Source organism: Haemorhous mexicanus, chromosome W, assembly GCF_027477595.1.
Source record: "Haemorhous mexicanus isolate bHaeMex1 chromosome W, bHaeMex1.pri, whole genome shotgun sequence".
Classification (NCBI taxonomy): domain Eukaryota; kingdom Metazoa; phylum Chordata; class Aves; order Passeriformes; family Fringillidae; genus Haemorhous; species Haemorhous mexicanus.
Genome location: NC_082380.1, coordinates 5,527,295 through 5,551,178, shown reverse-complemented (window position 1 = coordinate 5,551,178; position 23,884 = coordinate 5,527,295).

Genomic DNA, 23,884 nt, shown 5'->3' with positions numbered 1-23,884 from the left:
GTCAGGCTCACATCAGTTTCCACCAAAGTGAAATCCTGGGATCCCCCTGTCACACCAGCAATAGAAACAGACTCTGTCTCCACATGTCTCGATGGGCTTAATGTGCACTGCACACCAGTATCAACCAAAGCTTTATACTCTTGTGGTTCTGATGTGCCAGGCCAACGAATCCACACAGACCAGAAAACACGATTTTCCCTAGCCTCTACCTGGCTAGAGGCAGGGCCCCTCTAAGCCTGGTTATCTTTCTTTCCCTGGGCATATGTCTCTGATGTTGTTTGCAGGGGTCCCAGGATGAGGGAAGAGATGAGAATGTTGACTCCATGTTTCAGAAGGCTTCATTATTATTTTATTTTATATATTATATTAAAACTATACTAAAAGAATAGGAGAAAGGATTTCATCAGAAGGCTTAGCTAAGAATAGAAAAGGAATGATAACAAAGGCTTTTGACTGAGACAGTCTGAGCCAGCTGGACTGTGATTGGCCATTAATTAGAAACAACCACATGAGACCAATCACAGATCCACCTGTTGCATTCCACAGCAGCAAATAATCATTTTTTACATTTTGTTCCTGAGGTCTCTCAGCTTCTCAGGAGAAAAAATCCTAAGGAAAGGATTTTTTAGAAATTATCATGGCTACATTTCACCATTTTTATTTTTATTAAATTAAGAAGTGTTTGTAATTTCTTCTGCTGGCCCATGCAGAAGAAAGAACAAACACTTGAGAGATTTATTTGTTGCCAATCAAAACCTCAATCAAGTGCTGATGTGGAATGATCAAGAAAATTCTTCACTCTTAGAACATCAAATTCTATCATATCACTGAAACAATCCTACAATATAAGAAAATGCAAAAAACCATGCCAAGAAAGTTCATTGCTTCAAGTCCAAACAGCTGAGTTTCAGGAGAAAGTCCATGGACTGAAGATGTTCCTCTTTGACATCTCTGAAAGTCCCTTTTAATCCTGAAACAGGCTTGCAGAATCCTTAAACAAAGAGCTGCTGAAGAAAATCATCAACAGTTATCAAAAATCCATTGACAGTTATCAAACAATTTTGAGAAAATTTCTGAAATGTCTCTGTCACAGCCCTGAATTGAACCACTTGGGCTGAGGCTAATTTTTGGCTTTTCAATGCTTTTGAGCTGGAGCTGCTAGCTCTTTCGACTCTTTTTATTTATATAATATAATTTAATTTTTTTTTTTTTTTTGTCCAAAAGAGCAGCAGCAGAGAGGAGCCTCTGAGGCCCTGCGGGGGCCCTGGCCCTCATGAAAGGATCAGGGATCCCAGACCTAGCCCACAGAACCGTGGCCAGTGTCCTGACGGGGGAAGTAAAGCTCCCAAACCCAACAACCAGCCAGGCGGAGGCCCTGGCCCAGGGAGCCGAGCCCAGACGTGGCCCGCGAGGCGAGCTCTGTGTTCTCACAACCTGGCACCCTGCTGTCAATGCCTGGGCAGCACGAGTGACCGAACGCTTCGTCCCCCCTGAACCAGTGCAGACCAGCAGCTGGGGAAGAGAAGCTTTCCCAAGAATCTTCATCTCAGGTACGGGGATGTCTTTTCCCCACAGCAAGCGAGCGATGCTCACTTTCCACTGTTTCTCCTGCCTCTGCAACGCAAATGCAAAAGGTGTTCCTCCTTTCTGCCCCTCGGTACCACTCCCACCCTCTCTGCACTGGGGACCAGAGGCAGAACTCCCGGGAGCTGCCGGGGTCTCTCTCTCTAGCTGTCAGAGTGACCCCGAGAAAAGTTCGAAAGCTTCTTTTCCCAGCCCGTCACTTGAAGAAGGAGTCAGGGCTCTTCATTTTTTCTGTCTCAAGGTTGTTTATTGCATCTTATCTTTAAAATTCTTTCTCCCTGTCCAGCCAAGATCTGTTTGGCAGGACAGTCAGAGGCACTCCGCCCACCCCCAGGGCAGTGTTATCTTTATATACTACAAACTACGTGTACAATATTTACAATTATTTTCCAATACCTATCATCTATATTAGACAGTGGGTTTCTACTCTAGACCAATCTAAAAGTGCCAACATCACCAGACAAGATGGAGGTAGAGAAGAAGAAGAAGAAGAAAGGCTAGACACGCCCAAATCCCTCCATCTTGCCCCCAGAAACCCCTATACCAAAAATCCTAAAACCTACATTTACATTCTGTAATTATTTTATTCTTACACTATTTACACTATTGTGGCTTTTATCTCTTTCTATAAAGGTGACAATTTGTTCCGTGGTTCGTAATCGAACCCGCTGGTGTTCTGGGCTGTGTGCCAGGGTCTCCGAGCCCCCTGGCAAGGGTCCCAGGAAACTCCGGACTCCCAGAGGGATGTCCTGAGTTCCGACAGGGAGCCACCTCCCCCACGCCGCTGGGGTGCGCGGGGGGAGTCAGGCATTCCAAACCCCAACGGGAACCCCCTGACCAAACACGAATCGGCCCGCGAAAAACGCTGAGTTTGAAAGCAGGCAGCCAGGCTGCGCCCTCAATCAGCTGTCGAGCCACGCCTCCTCCAAGGAGGGGCAGGCTGGCGTCCCCTTCCCCTGTCCCAGCTCCACCCTCAGGGGCAGCCTCAGGACAGCCCAAAAAACTTGGGGAGGAAGCCAGGCTGGTCGCAAGTGCTGCGGCAGCTGTTGCTGGGGGCGGCGGGACCGCGGGCGGCTCCGAAGACGGTTCTGCGGGCTCAGCGTCGTTCTCAGCATCATCTTGAACTGGGACCGGGCCTACGGAAGGCGGCAGAACTGCCAGGGGGGCCAGTGGGGGCGGTGCCGCTTGCTGGTCACTGTTCTCAGCTTCAACATCCTCCACCAGCGCGGTGGGCGAAGGCGGGGCCACGGCGGTCAGAGACTTCACGGGCTCTGCTGGAGGGACGACCGCGGGAGGGGCTGCGGGGACCGGCAGCGCCCACTGGAGCAGTGGGCGGCTCTCTCAGCCCTGCGAGGGGCGGCGGGGCAGTCGGGGGGGGTGGTTGGGCGGCGGGCTTGGCCCCCGGGACATCCTCAGGCGGGCACAAAGCCGCGGAGAAATGCTGCCACTCCGGGACAGGCTCTAGTTGATCGCCGCCGTTGTCAAGTGTGTTGCCTAGCAACATGGGCGAAGCTGCGGGAGGTGTTGCTTCTGCGATCGCAATGCCGACAAACTCTGCTGGAGGCGGTGGGGTCGGCCCGGCCACGGGCGGGGCCGTGGGGACCAGCGCCTCCTGCAGGGCTGGACGGGGCGGGACCCGCGGGGCCATTCAGGGCAGGGCCCGCGCAGTTGGTTAGGGCGGGGCCCGCAGCTCCGGCAGGGGCGGTGCAGCCAGCTCAGACCCCCCCCCCCGAGGGCAACGAGGCCGGGGGGGAAACCGGCTCCATTTGAGCATGCTCCAAAGGCGCAGAAAAAAACTTTTCCTCGGCTCCGGGCAAAGCCTCGCCCCCCCACCACGATGCGGGGTGGCTGGAAAGCTGCAGGTCGTGTTCCTGGACAGGTTCCTCTCCTGACGGGTTGGGCAGTAAAGGAGCACGGCCTCTACATTCGGCAATCCACTCAAATGAAGATTCTTTCAGTTTCAAAACTGGGAAGAGAGTTTTGAATGCCGGATAGATCCGAGGAAATCCAAATCCCTGGTAAAAAACGTCCCGAATAGTGAATTCCATGCATTCCCATATGTATGAATCAAGGGAGTACAACACATTTGTAAAAAATCCATGGACCTTTGTCCATCTGAAAAACTCATAGAAATGTCTCTTCACCATAGGAACTCTGTCTTCATGACCCCATTTTGTCCAGAGGGCAATAATTTTCTCCTCTGAGGGGGAGAATGGAACCTCCACCCCCACAGGCACCCTCTGCAACGTCCAAGCCCACATTGCGCGAGGGGCAGCATTTCCAGGAAGGGAAGAGTTAACAGTACCTTGTGACAGTGTCCTCTGAGCTTCAGCAGGCTGCTCTGTGCTGCAAAGGCTTCCAGACATCTTATCTGGGAGACTTTTCAAAAGGTTCTCTCTGTGGTCAGCCTCAGCTGTGAACTCTGTCCAAATTCAGGGTCTTTGGTTCTTCAGCTCCAGGCTAGAAGCCACTTCTGTGGTCACTTGTGTAGTGACCATCAACACCACACACTCGGGGTTTACCCAAATGTAGCAATGCTCCTCTGGGGGCTCACCAAATGAAGAATTTTTCTTCACTCGGGGTCACCAACTGTGCAAATTTTTCGTCACTCGGGCTCACCAATTGTGACGGTGTTCGCAGGGGTCTCGGGATGAGGGAAGAGACGAGAATGTTGACTCCATGTTTCAGAAGGCTTGATTTATTATTTTATTGTATATATTATATTAAAACTGTACTAAAAGAATTGGAGAAAGGATTTCATCAGAAGGCTTAGCTAAGAATAGAAAAGGAGTGATAACAAAGGCTTTTGACTGAGACAGTCTGAGCCAGCTGGACTGTGATTGGCCATTAATTAGAAACAACCACATGAGACCAATCACAGATCCACCTGTTGCATTCCAAAGCAGCAGATAATAATTTTTTACATTTTGTTCCTGAGGTCTCTCAGCTTCTTAGGAGAAAAAATCCTAAGGAAAGGATTTTTCACAAAATATCATGGCTACATATGTCTTGGAGGTTCCTTCAAGGGGATTGGACATGTCATCATCATCATCATACCTGGCAGTTCGGTTATGGGCAACTGGAGCTGCTTTCCTTTTGGTGGAACTTCGTCTCTGAGCCTTGCCTTCCTTCAATTCACGCACCCATTGTGCCAGAGCAGCAGTAAATTTTCCATCCCATCTCCTCATGTTTTCTCCACAATCACACAGGAAGAACCACAGCTCAGCTCGTGGGGTGTACCTTCTGTCTCCATCTGGGGAACATCTGCGTTGGGCATCAGTACCTCTGATCTGTACTGCTGAGATTTGGAGGTCTTCTTTAATCTCCTCTCTTAGCTTCTTGTGATTCTCCTCTATCTTGTCCTCTACTTTCTGCAAACGTGTTTCCACCGCTGAGATTCTGGTATGTGTTGGGCCATGTACAGCATCTGCATATGCTCAGAGCTTCTTTGCCATATCAAGCACGGTCTCATCCCTGTCATCCCGCTTCATTATGGCTAAAGCAGAAGCATATTCATGTGGCCCGAGTCGTACAAGTTTATGCCACACCACAGACGTGCATGGTACCAAGTCTGGGTTCCTAGTTGTTATGTCGTCTGAGAAGATAATCTCTGCCACTGCCATTTCTCTCAGGCACTAGATCCCTTGCTCTATGGTCTTCCACTGTGTTTGCTGCATATAGAGATCGTCTGCACACAGGTATCTTTGTGCAACACTTTCCAGGACCCGTGCCCAGGGGCTGTGAGGATTAACCCCCCTCATCATTCCTTGGTCGATGATAGGATCATGTGACAGGGATCCTAAATGCCTGGATGTCACTGACATGTCTTATGAAAAATCCTTTCCTTAGGATTTTTCCCTCCTGAGAAGCTGAGAGGCCTCAGGAACAAACTGTAAACAATTCTTATCTGTTGCTATGGAATGCAACAGGGGAATCTGTGATTGGTCTCATCTGGTTGTTTGGAATTAAGGGCCAATCACAGATCACCTGCGAAGACTGTCTCGGTCAGAGACAAGCCTTTGTTATTCATTCCTTTTCGATTCTTAGCTTAGCCTTCTGATGAAATCCTTGCTCCTGTTCTTTTAGTATAGTTTTAATATAGTATCTATCATAAAATAATAAATCAAGTTTTCTGATACATGGAGTCAACTTTCTCGTCTCTTCCCTCATCCTGGGACCCTTGTGGACAATACTACACCTGGCTTCAGTGCCATCCAGAATTGTAGCCTCACCTGCAGCATCCCAGAGACTAACTAACCAAGTAATTATGGATTCATCAGGTCGCCAGGTGTAATCCTTCCAGAGGCCATGAAGGTCCTTCAGGGAAAAGGACTCAATACCGGCTTCTGATCTTGCACCTGCTTCTTTGACTCCTGATTTTATGTCGGGAGGCGTTGAGGGTCCTTCTCCTGCATCATCATCATCATCATCCACTGGTCGATTGGTCTTGTCCGTGCACTTCCCAGTTCTAGTGCTGACAGCAACAGCCATTGGTTTAGCTGCTGGCTTTGAGCCTGGGGTGTTGGCTGTAGCCTGAGTGACCGAGATAGCTGCTGTTTTATCTCCCTGCCCTCCTGCCTCTGTCTGCTGCCCGACAGTATCTAGCAATGTGCGATAAGCATATGCCAAGGCCCAGCTCCCTGCAATGATCTTTTTCTCCTTAGGGTCATCCTGGTACTTCTCTTTCAGATATTTCCCCACCTCAGCTGGGTTCTGAATTTGTTCATGGGGAAAATCCCAGACTATAGGGTCAGAAAATTCCTTCAGGATTTGGCCCATTTCCCACATCACTCAGGATTTTCCCCACCTGGGTCTACTCCTGGATCAGGGGTCTCATCAGCCTGTCTAGAAATCTCAGCCCTCATTCTAGAGATGCAGCAGACTGTGTAGAGTAAGCTTACCAGATTGAATACCAGAAAGATGGTTTCTTTAAAAATCAGGGGAAACTGAACATTCTCCACTAGTGATGTAACAGATTCAGAGGAGAAGAAGGAAAGCAGAGGCTGAAAAGCCTCATCCCCTGCTCCTCCTCTAACAAACTGGATGCATAACCATAACCACCAACCATTCATACCTGGAGCAGACCCCAACATGTTTATAAACCTCTTACAAATCATTACCACCAAGCCCAGCAGGATAGCTATTCTGGTCACTGCCCCTCTGCTGTTAAAAACTACATATTAGGGACAATACTAGAGCTATTTCTGGATAAGAAAATAAACCTAGGGACCATAGAGGTATAAAGATCTCAAAAAACCCTAGGGACCAGAAATGCATGCAAGCCTTCATCCCAGTAGGCATTACGAATTCAAAAAGCATGTCTATTAACTGCTTTATCCTGACACAGAGTAATGGCAACCAAAATGCACTCAAAACAGGGTTTTTCCACTCTCTCGAGCCCCACATGCTGGGCGCCAAAATTTGTCCTGGTTTAGGGCAAAATTAGGAGAGAATCCCCAAAAAGGGCTTCTCCAGAAAACAAACCAACACGGCCCCTCCCCCCAAGCGGTTCAGGAAGAATTCCTTGGAGAGAAGTAGAAAGAACCTTTTTATTTAACAGGTTCAGCACCCCCCAGCACACAAAATGAACAATACCAAATGACACCACTCTGAAAAAGTTGACAAATTCAGAAAGTCTCTCCTGGGGGTGGTCGCTCTGTTATCAGTCCCTCCAGCGCTGGAGCAGCTGGTGCAGCCACAAGATGCAAGCTCTCTCTCGGTGTTTCCCAGGTCCCAGTCCGAAGCAGGTTCCAGTAGGTCCAAACAGGAAAGAGGAAACAGTCCAGGAAGGAATTTGGACTTTAGCTAAATTAACTAATGAGAAGAGGGAAAAAAGCAAGAGCAAGCAGAAGCAAAGCAGAAGCAGTGCAGAAGCAAGAGCAAAGCGAAAAGCAGGGCAAATAGCAAAAACAGCACTATGTACTGTCTGTATGTCCTGCCGGCTGTGGGGAGTGGCTGATAAGAGGCCCAAAACAAACCTTTCACTCTGCAGAGCCAGTCTTGAAGGCACAGAACATAATATCCAGCATAAATAACACACACGAATGGGGATACAAGCATCCTAATGTCACCCTAGGACACAGTGATCCTTTAGAAGGGTGTAGTTTTCCTCTGAAGGTCCAGTGGTGATGTAGATGGGCCTGGTCTTCCTCTGAGAATCCAGTGGATTAAGGCTGCCCATGGTGTTCCCAATCTTAGATTATATCTGGGTAGGAATGCTTGGCTCCTCCCCCTGGGTGGAGCATCTCATAATAGGATGATGCAATTTTATCAGTCATGCAGGGAGACCCAATGGCCCATTAACAGAAGATATCCCCCTGGAGGAAGGATGGGTTGTGGAAGAGATAAAGGACACTGTCCTACCTGGTTTTAACAGATGGTAATAGAATACCTACTTTTGGTTACATCTTGCATTGCAACCTAAGACAGTAACACCATGTCAGATGCACCAGCTCATCTCCCCATTTGCAAAATTCCTCAAGGCACTACTATTGGTGTGTCAAAGCTTAACTGGCTTTCATGTAGGCTACCAACTCCAGGTAGAAAGATCATCAGTATAACTGGACTAGAAATAATTGATCAGGGACCAAAAGGGCACCTAATAAGCAACACTTCAAAACCCATAAACTTCTCGGTAGTAACAAAGGAAACATGGAAGTGGTCAAAAAGAGGGCTTTCAGGCCGTGTATTGCAAGCTAAATTTTTTAACAATTCTGGGCCTTGGTTACCAAAATATGGCACTTAGCAATGCCTTTTTGTCTGCGACATGTTGTTCATGGTTATTATACAAAGACAAATGAGGCATATCAGCTGAACTTAACCAATTGCCATAACAATTTTGTAATGATATGTACTATACATCCATATGTCTTTATGGCAGCAACTGATGTTAAGGTCAAGGTAGAGAATCACAAATTTAACATGACTATTACTGATCCCTAATATTTTAGTTGTATTACTATCTTGGGGATGTTTTTTTTCTTAATCCCATACCATTTTTGGTTTTTGTTTTGTGTCCAGGGTGGTTCCTGCCTCCCCCGGCTCTGGGAGTATTGTGATGTGTGAGAGCCAGCCCAGGATTTCCTCTGAGAGTTGGGGGGAACAAGGGGCGGTTTGGTCCTTCTGGGTAGACGATTCAGCTTGACGACCACACAGCATGGTGTCTCTGACCAGAGATAATGTTGCGTTGTGGATTTTGCCTGTTTCTTTGTTTCTTCTCATTAAGCGCTGTGACTGGACTTAGTGGCTTGCTTCTCTGCTTCTCTACTGATTTGCGGAAGCAAACAAACTCCCACAACTTTTGTGAAAATTATAAAGCCGGTATGTTTATTACAGCGCTGGACACATATGGGGATCACTCCCCTTTTAAAAAGACATGCATGCCTCTGTAAACTCCAGATCCTTTTTGATCTCCCTCTCTAATACATATGCATGCAATTTCACAATAGGTTCATACATATTCATTTTACTGATTTTGCTATACATTTGCTGCTAGATTTTTATCAGAAGGAACTCCTGGGTCATCCTTCCCTGTGTCCCTCAGCAGCCTCTCCATCTCTTTCAGAGTTCAAGGGGCCCTCCCTTATCTCTGTCCTTTGGCTGAAGCACTTTGTTCAAGCATAGGTAGAACAGGCAGTCAGACCAAACAGCTATGTTTGCAAGCTACAGACTTAATTCAAAGATGTGCATTTCACCTAAATCAAAATGGATTTCTGCTCTGGAAAATTTCTACTCTGTCTCACTACCGCTTGGGAGCCCAAAGCCAGTGCATGCCGTGCCAGGACCTGGGACTGGGAACACCCCATCTGCTGCTGGGGGCTGCCCCTCTCTGCACACCCTGGCCCCGGGATCAGCCATTGCTGGTGAGCTACCCAGGGGAGTGATCCCTTGCCCAGCTCCACTGTTATCTGCTGCTGCTTCAGGGCTCCCTGCAACACTGTAACATGACACTCGGCCACCCCGCAGGTCCTGCTGCAGCTGCACAGTTTCTGATACATTTTGTTTGCCACTCTGGGATCTGCTCGCCTCTGCTGTTCCAGGTTGCTGCTTCCAAGGTTCCCGCCATAGCTCATTTCGCTATCCGCAGGGGCACCAGTACTGGATGCCTATGTGAGGCTGTAGAGGAAGACCCTTTTCCATCTCTCCCACAGGCTGCACCTGCCATTACTCACATGAAGGTGTGACTGAGCTCAAGCCACAGTGCTTCCTGCAGCTGCGAGGGAGTCATCGCATCCACCCTGTCCGGCTGGGAGCACCCAGCTCTCATGTTGGCTGTGACCATAACTACACCAAAGGGGAAAGTACCTGACAGTTGAGAGAAGGCTGTGGTTAGGTTTCTGATTTTGTTTGTTGTTGCTGCCATTGTTGTTGTTTGTTTGCCTAATTATACATATACATACTAATAAAGAACTGTTATTCCTTTTCCCATATCTTAGCCTGTGTGAAGGGTTGACACTGGCCAAACACCAGTGCACCTACGAAAATCATTCATCCATTCTCTTCGTCTATAGTTAAGCAGAGGAGGGGAAAAGAAAACTCATGGCAGGAGATAAGGATTAGGAGAAAACACTTTAAGGGCAAAACAGGCTCAACACTTTAAAAGGTATAAAGAAAAAAGATATTATTAATAGAATTAAAAGAAGATAATGAGAACTAAAATAAACCTTTAGAATACATTCCACCCCACCCCAGACCTTCTTTCCTTCCCACCGACAGTGCAGGGAGACAAAATATGGGATTTTTAGTCAGTTTGCCACTTTTTAAGATCATTCTTCAGTTCGCTTCAGGAGAGGAGTCTCTTTTGCTGTGCCATGGGATCTTTCCTATGGGAAACAGCTTTCTATGAACTTTTCCAACCTGGTTTTAATTTTCACGGCTAACAGTCCACCTGGAACCTGCTTGCAACGTGAAATCCCTCCCATGGCTTGCAGTCTTCTCACAACTGCTTTTCATGGGCCATTTAGTTTTTGGGATGCAGTTGTTTTAAGGATGAGCTGTTCTAGTATAAAAGCGAGAGTCCTCTTCCTCTATCTCTGAAAGCAAGGGTTCTCTGTCTCTCTGTTCAAGCGTCTCACCAGATCACAACTGTTTAGCATCCACATGCTCCAGCATGAGTGCCTTTTTCTCATGGGCTGCAGCTGAATGCTGCATCCCCCAATGCACTTCATGAATTACAGGGAAACAGTTTTTTGTATTATAGTCCTCACCACAGCTTGTAAAAAATCTCAGCTCTGATGCCTGGAGCACCTCCTTCCCCTCTCCCTCTTTCGCACCAACCTTAGTGTCGTCATATTGTTCTCCTCACATGTCCTCACTTTTTCCTTTTCTCTGACTCGTCAGAGAATTAGTGTTCCTAGGTTCATTTGTTCTCAAGTTCTGTCAACTGAAAAGTTTTTATGGAGTTCTGCAGTGCTGAAAAGTTGATCTTGTCCAGGCTCTGCAATCAGGGAATTGCTAGCCTTGCCTCTCTGTCCCTGTTGGTCACTGCACAAGCCACTCCAGTTGCCAGCTCCACTCCACACCTTTTCTTCATGCAGGACACCAAAAGAAGTCCGCAGCATGGCTGGCTAAAAGTGGCTAAATAAATAAAATCCATTGTGAGCCATGCCGAGACAGCTATGGCTGCATGATACTGCCCCGGCAGCATGATTACTTGTGCGTCTGGGATGGCCCCAAGCAGCATGGCCCGGTGGCAGTGCCGGGACAGGGTCCAGCAACCCCCTCCAGGAAGGGGGTCTGGCCGGCCGCCCCCACATCTTTTTAGAGAGCAGGCAGCAAGAGAGCTTCCTGCAGTTTTTTTCATTCTTAAATATGTTGTTGTTATAGATAAATAATGGGATTATTGACTCTTGCAATTGAGGGATGAATATTGTGTGAATATTAAGAGAAGCTTTATTGATGTATAGTTATGTTATTGCGGTATGTTGCTTAGATGTCCTCCGTTCTCCCCATAGTCCTTTTGATGTATTATTTGTTAAGGTTTAATAAACCTTTTAAAATTTTTAAAGTGAGCAGTCATTTCTCACAAATGGGGACTCATCCGGGATCAACACCTCATCTCCGTGGCGGTAGGAGATCTAGAGAAGGAGAAGCATGCCCTGCTGCAAGTTTGGCAGTTCTGTCGAGTTCTCCTGCAACCATCCGTGATTGCAGGTTGGCACCAGGGACAACAGAGGACTAAATAACAAAAAAGAAGAAGGGGAAGGAAACTGTAGATCTAGAGGATTGTATTTGTCTGCATGTGAGAGTGGAGTAGTTCCGGAAGTGTGCTTGAGGTGGTACGAAACTTTAAAAATCCTCCTAATTATTTTGGCCAAATACTTCATCTGTAATCTGAGTGTACAAATTCCAGCTCCAGGCAAGTGGTACACGGGATCCATTCAGGGGGTCCATTTGAGCTTTAGGACAAGCTAACTGTTGGACATTTAAGGCAGGACGTGTCAAGGATGAAAGTAGGGATCCCACAGAGGGCGGGGGACCTTGTGGCCAGCCGGATGCGTGTGAGAGAGAAATATTCAAGTTATGGAGACCCAATGGCATCTGTAAACGTCAGATTGAGGGTCACCAGATTTAAAGGGTGTTAGTGTGATGGCAAAAGTCACTATTCAGTAGAAATGGTGCTCATGTCGAGGTGAGTGGTCGCAGCACATGGGGAAGGGAAGGAAGCCACATAGCTACTCCACATGGAGCAGCGGGGGGCACAGCACTCAGTGCGGTGAGCTTCTGGTGCACAAGCAGCGCAATAACTTCCAGAGCTTACCAGCCGAGGCATGCACAGGGTTTCCCGAGCAGAGACTGGGGGAGAAGGTGAACAGGGTTTCCCAAGCCGCCGCAGTAGTTCTCCTGACCAGTAGGCACCGAGGAAGCCAGGAGCCAGGTCTGTGTAAAGTGGTGTCCCCAGCCACACTCAGCGCGGCAGGTTTCCAATACTCAGTGGGAAGAGGGAGGGGGCCGGCACGGGCCCAGTGTCGAGATTACACACAGCACTGCTGGCGGTTTGAGACCAGCAGGGGTGGAGGGTCTGCCGTGGCTCCTCTGTGGAACCCGCCGGCGTGGAGCCGTGGGATTGGGGCGCCGCGTGGGTGGTGGTGCCAGGATGTGGTGGAGGGCCTTGGGGGAAGGGGGGGGGGGGGGGTGCTGCCGGCAGTGACTGGGATGGCTTTCGGCGGGTGCGCAGGGTTTCCAGGCCAGGGACCACGCGGGCCCGCATGGGTAGTGGCGGGCCAGGGGAGCCTAGCATGGTGACTTTCAGCAGTTCCGACCTGACTGGGTATGGCCGTGGCTATTGGAAGCACTGGAGTCCAGGGCCGCCAGTCCACTGGTGCAAGGCTGCTGGCAGCAGGGGCTGCAGTTGTGGTGAGTCAAGGGGTCAGCTGGAAATATACTTAGGATAATTGAAAACCATAGATGAGTCAAGGGGCTAGCTGGGAATATAATTGGGATAGTAGAAGCTTGCATCTTTTAGCTAAGATTTTAAAATTCTTTAAGAAATTAAATTAGCTAGCAAAGATCACGTGTCTTAGAGTAGCAAACATATTGAGAAAAAGAAGCTACAAGTGACAAGGATAGATGTAGCAATTGCGAAAAAGCAGAGACCATAGAAATATCTTGCCTCAAGAATACTCAAACAGTTAAGAGAGGCTTGGACCGTGACCAGCAGGTCAAAAGATCCTGCTAACTGGCTATAGGTAAAGAGTTCACCATGAGGAAGACAGCTTTCTTCCTCCCATACGACCACTTCGCTATTTCAAAATCCCACCGACTCAGTTAAGGAAGCACAATTGCCCAGCTGTAATAGGTATTCAGCTAATTATAATATGAAGTGGGCAGGTAATGATTATGTATTATGCGTCCTTAGAAACCATGTGAATATGTAAAACCTTTTCTGTATAAATAGAGAGCAGGAGTCTGCAACTCCTTGCACATGTATTTGGAAATGATTCCACATGTGTCCAGTGCGCTTCAATAAATACCCTTCTTTTCAACTTTATTTAGTTGAAGAGTCGTCTATTCGTGCTTCAGTGGACTGGGGGAGTTTGGAGGTGTGGGGGCACAAGCAGTGGGAGCCACGGACAATGGGGGCCACGGGCAGCAGGGGCCTTTGTGTTTGGCGCTGCCAGGGGTCGAGAACTGTCTCTGTTATGTGAGGGTTTTGAGGTCTCGAGTAATTAACTTTCAGCGGCTGCTTGCGCCAGGGCCTGGGCGGGGGGGGCAGCAGAGTGAGGAGCTGTGCCGGCTACCTGCAGTGTTTGCTGGAGTGGAGCCACAGCTGCGCCAAGCGGAGAGCCGAGCAGGTGCTGCCGTGGAGCACTGGGCCGGGGGTGGCAGCGGCGCAGGGCATAGTTCACGCACAGTGCTTCTGAGGAATGAGCCTGACCCGGGGGCACCCAAACTGCAGTAGCTTCCCTGTGATACCCAACAACATAAAAAGCCACACGGCCATGGCGCCAGGTGGCCAGCTTTTCAGCAGTCGCCCCATGCTAACAAGCCAAAAGGCATTAAGAAAGTGGAGGGGGTAGTGGCTTAGAGACATAGGCAATCGGTGCCTCTTAGTGGGGGCCCCAGCACTGTGGGCTTGCCTGTACAGGGCTGCCCGCAGCAATTCAAAAGTTCTGGTAACAGTGGTGCCTGGCAGGGCTAGCCCGGGAGCACCGGGCTGTTCCAAGCGTGTAAGCTGATGATTTGCTTTTATTTTCCAAGAAGGCAAAGCTTCTTTTTTTTTCTTTCTTTCCCTTCCTTCCTTCCTTCCTTCCTTCCTTCCTTCCTTCCTTCCTTCCTTCCTTCCTTCCTTCCTTCCTTCCTTCTTTTCTTTTCTTTTCTTTTCTTTTCTTTTCTTTTCTTTTCTTTTCTTTTCTTTTCTTTTCTTTTCTTTTCTTTTCTTTTCTTTTCTTTCTACCTAATCAGGGAGGTGGGTTCTGTCTAGAGAGCCCGTAGTCAGAATGATGAAGATAAGACTGAGAGCAAGTAAAAAGCCCCCAAAAGAGAAAGAAGAAACACAAAGATGTCAAGAGGTATAAGCTCGAGAGAAACACTGTCTCCGAAAGGGCTTTGCTTTTCTCCTCCCTTTTACCAGTTCCTGCCTTCTTGTCTCTTTCTCTGTGGATGCTAATTTTCAATCTGCTCTTGTAGTGAGTAGCACCGATAAGTCAATACTGCACTAATTTTTTTTATATTAAACCAATAATGCTTAATTCTGAATACTTAAATTCTCTGTGAAGAAACAAAAAGTTAGCAAAACCTTGGCTAAGCCTCTGCTCTTCCCTTGTCTCCCTGAAAAAGTTGAATTTTACAGGGCACTGAAATGTTCTGTTGCCCTTGAGCAGTTTTGTTTGTGTACAACAAAACACCTGAAATACAATGTTAATTTTTTTAACACTCTACCTAAAATTGTTGTTTTCCAGTTAAAACCACACATTGTAGCTGCTCTCCTTACAAAGACACTTTTAGACATGTTTACTACTACTACCAGTAAGAAAGAATTTTCAGTAATTTCTGCAGTTTGTACAAGTAGTCGTAGTATTGTTCTGCTTCAGTAGTGTTCATCCGGTCACACTTCATATAGAAATATCATTCCCAAAAGACAAACATTTCTGGTTTTGAACTAAAGCGTTTCTGTATTTTATGTTCTTTTGTGTGTCAGAAAAGATTTGAGCTTAAAACACGAATATCTACCGCCATTAAAAACAAAGAGAAATTTTTTCACCCCTGCCGAGAGGCCTGGAGCTTTTCTTACCATGTGTGCCTTATTCCTGGGGAACTGTGAGTTGCCCTCCACAATGACAGGGACCACAAGTACCCCCCTTTAGTTAAAAGGTAGGAAGTACCCCTTGACAAAACACAACAGTGAAGCTGTGTAAGGGGTGAGGAATGCCATATGTGCTATACACTAACAGTGATCCTCAATAAAACCTTTTAATCCTCTCCTTCGTGCTGATCAAGCCCCTAAGAAAGGCAGAACAGCAAAAAGTGCTCAGTTTTGTACCCTCCTGCCGTTGTAAGATAAGAGGCAGGAGGCAAGAATCCAACACAGTCTTTCTTTGACCTTTCTTTTAAAACAGCACTGTCTGTTCCCACCCCAAAGGCACAGAGGGTGAAATACTGCCCAGAAGTGGCGGGGTGGTAGCAAGCAGTAGATGTTCTACTACTCTCTTTCCAGAAGAGCTCTGGGGAGTGCTTTACATATATGTGCTAGTGTGTGTCTATGTGTACATGTGTACCAAAGTGTGTGAGTGGGCACATACAGTACCTGTGTGTGCCAGTGGGCACAGCTCTGGGTGCACACACAAGTGCCAAGGTATACACGTGTTGTGTGCACTACTATGTGCATGTGTGTTAAATTACTCCCTCTCAGGTGTGTCTAAGTTTGCTTACAGCCCTGTGTTTGTGAGTGTGCACAGGCTCTGCAAGTGTGAGCAGGGCTCTGTGAAAGATGTGTGTTGATGTGTATGACACTGCACATATTAGTGTGTACAGATTTATATGCTCGTGTTAATGTACGCAAGTTCTACATATGAGCAAGTCTCATGTTTGAGAACACGTGTGCATTAGTAGAGACTGTACATAAGGGAGTGTCTCTGCAGTACATGTGTGCTGGAACACAGTCTAGACAGAGTTAAGGGGAATAAAAGGATATTTATTGAAGGGTCTTCAAAGGCCACACCCTGGCAGTACCAGAGCCAGGGCTTTGGCTCTGCCTGGATGGCTCCAAGATGGAAGCAAAAGAGGGCTTGGTAACAAGATCACACATTTTTATAAGATTTTTATAAGTTTTGGTCCATTAGCATATTGGAGCTAATTGTCCAATTACAGCCCCAGCCCATGAAGTCCCATCCTTCTTATTTTCTCTCTTCAGTCCACGTTGTTTATACTCCTGGGCCTGAGATCTGGATCTGGCTGTCCTTGGGTCTCTGGCTAGAGAAGGCATTGTTGTGTCTACCTACTCTGTAAAGAGAGCTTACTAGCCCCTTATATGAAACCCAGACCTACACACCAAAGCAGCACAAAATCAAAAAGAAGGAAAAAGATAAAAAGAAAGCTAAAACCCAAGGTATCATTTCCCCCCTTTAGAGGCTTGACAAGGCCTTAACCTTGTCAAGTCTCTACTCTAAATATTTACTAATAATAGGTATCTAATAACAGATAAGTATCTAACAATAATAAACAACTATAACTATAAGATAAACATTTATATAACGCTATAATAGAAACACATTGCAATATAAACATCTAATAACAGATAAGTATCTAGTGATAGTAATAATGAACAATAATAACCCATTATAAACATCTAATAACAGCACTACCTTGCACAGTCGGGTATCATGCAAAGAAGAATAATGATTATTATGAACAGTTCTTTGGGTACAGAAGAGGAGTCATTTAAAATATGTTTTCATCTGCATTAGTCTCTGTTTTTATAGTTGTCCCAGGAGCAGAAGCTTTCTTAACTCTGGAGAAGTGAATCCAGGGTCCTTTGCCAGCAACTTTGACTGCAGTGAAGGTGGTCAGTAGAACTTGGAATGGTCCTCTCCACTTGGCTTGTAGAGGATCACTGTCCCATCACTTAACATAGACCCAGTCTCCTGGTTGAAAGGGATGTGCAGGTGTGTCCAGACCTATGGGTCTGGATAGCACAATGTAATTCTGGAGCTTCTGCAAAGTGGAACCTAAAGCCATTAGATATTTCTGCAAATCAAGTTTCCCCTTCATGTGAATTTAACCTGGAATATGTGGAATTTTATAACGTCTGTCATACAGTATTTTATAGGGACTGATGTTATCCCTTCGCCTTGGTTGTATGTGGATTCTCAGTAAAGCAAGGCCTGAATTCATGTAATGGATGTTTCCTGACAAATGTTGCTAATTTGTGTTTTGAGAGCCCCATTCATACGTTCAACTTTACCACTTGCTTGGGGTCTATAAGGTGTATTCAGATCCCAAGAAATTCCCAAAATCCGACTAGCTTCCTTAACCCCTGTTGCAACAAAGTGGTGTCCCCTATCTGATGACACCCCCAAAGGAACCCCAAACCTCGGAATTATGTGGTCGAGCAAAACTTTCACCACTTCCTTGGCTGTGTTAGTGCGACAGGGGTAAGCTTCCAGCCATTCACTGAAGGTGCCAACTAATACCAATATGTGCCAGTATCCCTCTTTGTGTGGCAACTCAGCAAAATCTATCTCCCAGTAATCTCCAGGAAGATCACCTGCTTTTGTAAGTCCTAACACAAATCTTTTCCTCGTGTCAGGGTTGTTCTTACAACAGATTTCACATTTGCTTACTACTGATTGTACAATGTCAGTCATTCCCTTTCCTATTACTACCTTTTTTAGGTGTTTTAGGAGATTTTCAACCCCAAAATGTGTATTTTCATGTTCCCTTTGGGCTAGCTCCTGAAGGATCAAGGGTGAGACTACAACCTGATTTGCTGGCGTGACAGCCCATCCACTTTCTGTGATCTCAGCCTTAAGAAACTTAATTAGTTTGTAGTCTGCTTGGTCATATTTTGGAGTGAACTCTGACAAATCAACCTCTTTTTGTGGAATTACTGCAAGAATCCCTTTTTCTGCAATCCCTCTTGCTGCTTTATCAGCAAAGTGATTTCCCAATTTTGGAGTGGTTTTCCCTTTTTGGTGATGTCTACAAGGCATGATAGCTTACTTTTGCAGGATTTTTAATGCTCTCTAAGAGGGCAAGTATTCATTCAGCATGTTTGATTTGATTACCTTGAGTGTTCAGAAGTCCTCTCTCCTTCCAGACGGCTCCATGGGCGTGGACAACACTAAATGCATATTTAGAGTCAGTCCATATATTTACCTTCTTTCCTTTGCTCAGGTCTAGGGCTCTCGTCAGTGCAATCAGTTCGGTTTCTGTGAAGACACATCTGCTGGCAGGGCTTTTGCCTCTATCACCTTGTCCTGTGTAGTCACTGCTTAGCCTGTCATCCTTTTGCCATTTTTCATAAAGCTGCTCCCATCTGTAAAAAGTTCCCAATCTGGATTCTCCAGGGGCACATCATTCAGGTCTGGTCAGCTAGAATAGACTTCTTTGATAGTCTGTAAACAGTCATGTTCAGGCTCACCATCAATTAAGGTGGAGGACAAAAACATGGCAGGGTTAACACCAGAAGTAGTTTTCAAAGTAACATCATCTTGCTCTAATAACAGTGCTTGATATTTAAACATACAATTACCAGATACCCAATGTTCCCCCTTTTGTCTGAGTACAGCTGCCACTGCATGGGGTACATACACTACAAGGTGTTGCCCAAGGGTGAGTTTTTGGGCCTCCTGGATCAAGATGACAGTGGCCGCCACAGCCTTGAGGCACCCTGGCCAGCCTTGGGCAACACTGTCTAGCTGTTTAGAAAAATATGCCACAGCCCTTTGTTGGTTCCCAAGGCGCTGTGCTAGTACCCCCAGAGCCACATTCAGTCTCTCGTATGAAAAGTTCAAAAGGTTAAGTCTGGCAGTCCCAGTGCTGGAGCTGACATCAGAGAATTTTTCAGCTGTTTAAAAGCTGCTCTGGTGTTTTCAGTCCATGTGATAATTCCTTTTTCAGCTGCTTTTAATCCTCCATATAGGGGTTTTACCAACAGTCCATAATTTGCTATCCATAAACGACACCAACCTACCATTCCGAGAAAAGCTTGCATCTCTCTTACAGTATGGGGCTCTGGGAGTCGATAGATGGCTTCTTTCCATTCTTTGCTGAGCTGTCGGTGTCCACGGAAGATCTCAAGCCCCAAGTAAACTACTGCTTCCTTAGCAATCTGTGCTTTGTCTCTAGAAACTCTGTACCCACACAGTCCCAAAAAGTTTAATAGACTTATGGTGAGTCGTATACAGTCATCTCTGGTTCTGGCTGCAATCAGGATGTCATCCACATACTGAAGAACAACTCCTTCTGGCTCCTGTCTTTTCCAATCCTCTAATTCCTTTGCTAGCTGGTTCCCAAATCTTGTAGGGCTGTTTTTGAATCCTTGTGGTAAAACTGCCCATGTAAGTTGACTCTTTCTTCCTGTCTCAGGATTTTCCCACTCAAAAGCAAAGAGCTCTTGGCTGTTTTTGTGCATAGGAATGCAGAAAAAGGCATCCTTCAGGTCTACAACAGTAAACCACCCTAATTCATCTGTCAGTGTGGTCAAAAAGGTGTAGGCATTGGCTACTACTGGATATATATCCTCTGTATTTTTGTTAATTGCTCTCAAATCCTGTACTAATTGATAACTCTTGCCATCTGCTTTTTTAACAACTAATAAAATGGGGGTATTGAATTTAGATTCCCAATGTACTAATAAACCATGTTGTAGGAATTTTTCAACTACCGACACTAATCCCTTATAGTTCTCTCATTTCAGAGGGTATTGTTTTTGCCTTACTACTGTGGATCCTGGTTTGAGTGTAATACTCACTGGTTCTGCTTCTTTGGATCTTCCTGGGATATCACTGGCCCACACTATTGGATTGACTGCATTTTCAACTTCAATGGGGATTTCACTGCATTTTTCCTGTATAAAAAGTGCAGCAACTTGGACAAATTTAGATTCAGGAATTGCAACTCGTATACCCTTCCCATTTTTAAAATTTAATTTCTGCTTCCAATTTTTCTATTAAATCCCTCACCAGTAATGGTTATGGGGATTTAGGCATATAGAGGAATTGATGGGTTACCCAGTGCTTCCCCAGTTTAAATTTTAAAGGCTGAAAGGCCGTGTTTCGCTTACCTCGGTCACCCCAACAACATGTACAGTATTTTGACTCCGTTTCCCTTCTTAAGTATTTAACACCAAATATGCCGCTACAGTGTCTACCAGAAACTCAATGTAGTCTTTCCCCAGCTTAGCTATAACCGAGGGCTCTGCTGGAGGGGTAGCCCTCTGTCCCCATCACTCAGAGCTTGAGCTGCTTGAGGTTTGTATTACTGGAAGTTGGGGGACTGATGATTTTTCTTTCAACACTGGACAGTCCTTTTTCCAATGCCCCCATTTCTTACAGTATGCACACTGGTCCTTCTCCATAGGGGAAGCTTCCTTGGATGACTTTTCCTGAGGTGCCTTCTTACTAGGTTGAGACTTAACTCTTTCAGTTGGGCCCCTATCTCAAAACACCTTCCTAGCAACTTCTGGCAGTTTATCCAGATCTCGGACTCCTTCCATCTTTTGCAGCTTTCTTCTTATATCATTTGAAGCCTGACCCATAAACAACAAAACTAGATGTGCTTTAGCATCAGCTCCTTCAGGATCTAGATCAGTATATTTGATGGCAGTTTCTCTTAACCTATTTAAAAAATCAGTGGATGATTGTTGGGAATTGGTTACATGACAAAGGTCACGTAGACATGCTCTCGATAGCTGAGAATTGGAAAAGTACTGGCCCAGCTAATCTGAGGCCCTGCACCTGCAAGGCTGCAGTGGCCTTGGGTATAGCTGTAGTCTGATAACAGGATGATGTAGCCGAGAGCAGAGCATGAAAAAAGGGAGATGTAAGTTGTAAAAAATGAAGAAGTAAGAATAACCAATAGACTGCTTAGCTTACAAAATATGCATGAGCTTATTACATGTTGTGCTTAAATGACTGATGCTCTAATCAATAAACGAAGCTTGCTGATTCTCAGATTGAGGTGTCACCGAGCCTCCCTCACTGCGACAGATGATTGTCTTAGTTTGGAAAGACGGGTGTCTGTTAAGGAAGGCAGGAGCCTCCCCTGAAATGGAAAAATGTAAAACCCCTCTCTCAGAATTGTTATAAATTTAAAATTAAGGGGGGGCTCTCAGGCAAAAAAATATGGGAGCAGGAATAACAGTTCTCTATTAAGGAAGACAATAAAAAGATAAAATAAACAATGCAGTAAACTAAAACAACACTGACAGAGTCAGAACACAACCTGACACCCTGTTGGTCAGGGTGTTGGTAGCAGTCCAATTGGAAATGTGGCTACAGTCCTCCTGGAGTGTCAGGTGTGGTTCTGTTGGAGCAGGGATCCTGTAGAAAAGTGTAGTCTTCCTCCAAAGATCTAGTGGAAGAGCCAGCTGTTCCTCTGGGAAATCCAGTGGAGAAAGCCATGCTGGTATTCCAGAATCTCAAGATTATATCTGGGTAGGAATGCTTGGCTCTTCCCTCTGGGCGGAGCTTCTCACAATGGGATGCTACAGTTCTTATCAGTCATGCAATGACATTGAACAGCCTATTATCAGCAGATGTCTCCCTGGAGGGAGAAGTGGTTGTGGAAGAGATAAGGAAAACTGCCCACTTAACAGAAGACAACTGCCATACAGATGGTAAATAGAATACAATTTGCTTGGCAATCCAGGACAATGATTCATCATAATTTTGCCTCACTTCATAAAGCTTTGACCAAATTACAGCTTTAGGGACTCCATGTTTCAACCCATATACCATGAGACTTTGGTATCATTTTAACCTTGCCATATGCTCGGGTATATTTGGATCCCACACAGGATTCTCGAGGGGGAATATCTGAGTGACAGTGCATTGAAGCACTCCACTGGCTATGCTCCCCTCTACTGACGTTGTGATGGCTTTATTGACCATTTATCTCTCAGTGGGATCAAGTAATGTGTCTAACATAGAGTCCAGTTCAGCCCAGTCTCGATTTTGTGACTTAATAGCCCATTCTACTAATTTTGCCACTTTATCTGGGTCCTCTTTATATTTCCCCACAGTAGTTTTCCACTGCTCTAACTCTATAAGGGAGTATGGAACTTTCACATATATTGGCCTCTGACTGCCAACTGCTTGTTGTAATAGGGCTTGCAAAATTGGTTCTCTTTCTTTTTTTCCTTTTCGATCTAGTATGGTGACCAACTGGGCTACGTGCTCTGATGGTTTTTCTTGCTATTTTCCCCCTCCTTCGCCTGTTCAGGGCAGCAATGATCTCATCCATTTCATCATCCTTCCTTTCCTCCTCAGAGCTGTTTGAGCAAGAGCTGTCTGACTCTCTTGTAGACAGTAGTCTAGCCCAGCTAGTCCCACTCCTAAAAAGCTTCACACAGAACCTGATCCGACACAGCTCCCGGGCTGTGTGTCTGTGATCTTTGATAATGTCATCTCCTGAGGCAGCTCTCTGGCCTTCGGGGTTGCTATAGTAACTCACAGGCTTGAGAACAGAGGATGCACCCCTCCCATGGGATGTTCCCTCTCTGCCCTCTTTGTAAAAGGCCCTGCCCCCCTGCCCCTCCTCTCAGGGTGGTGAAGGAAGCAGTGGCAGGGGCAGTGTCCATAACCTCCAAGGCCTGCCTTTCTCCTCCTTTACTGACCGGGGCCCTGCCTGAGCTGCACCTTCCCCACCTCCCCTTCACGGTGGTGATGGAGGTGGTGGCGGGGGAAGGGCTGTGCCCTGGCCTGAGCCCACGCCTGCTGCCAACGCAGCTGGGATCACCCTCCCTCATGGCTGGTGCAATCAGGTCTATCTCTGCCTCTTCTGAGTTTTTACATTCGCTACTGAAGGTCAGCTCTTTCTTTTTACCTTTTAAGACCAATATATGTTCTTTCTTCTCATCTAGGCTTTGCTCACATGCTACCATCATAAAAAGCCGGGCATACTGCAACTCTTCAAAATATCTGCCCCTGCACATGCAGGATATTAATCTTGATATTAATTTTTGGTCTAAACTTCCAAATTTAGGCCATATTTCTCCATTATCTAGTTCATACATTGGCCACATTTTCTCTGAGAGTCTAATAAGTGTAGATTTTAAAAGCATAGACTCTTCTCCAGTTAAATTTACCCAGTTCTTCAATATTAACCCCAGAGGTCTATCTCTTGGAATACTCATGTTATCATATTCACAAGAGGATACACTGCCCATTCTGATACCCAGAAATAAAAAGCAAAGAGGCACAAACAAACAAATCCAAATTGGGATTAGAACTCAAAACCTTCAGAGCAAAACAACTCCACCCAGAACCCTAGGGTTCCCCAAACAAAATTACAATTTTCCAATACCTCTTAGCACTTAACCCAGATGCTAAACAGAATATCCCTTTATTTGGTCACTCACGTGCCTTCAATCCAAGGGTTCTTGGCTCTGATCCCTTGGGACTTCAGCTGGGTCTCCCCGAGAATGCCAGCTCCAGGAATTTTCCAGATGCCTCACTGTCCCATCTGGGGTGCCAGAAACTGCTGCCTTAAACAGCTGGAACAGAGGCTAGACAGAGTTAAGGGAAATAAAAGGATATTTATTGAAGGGCCTTCAAAAGCCACACCCTGGCAGCACCTGAGCCAGGGCTTTGGCTCTGCCCGGATGGCACCAAGATGGAAGTAAAAGAAGGCTTGGTCA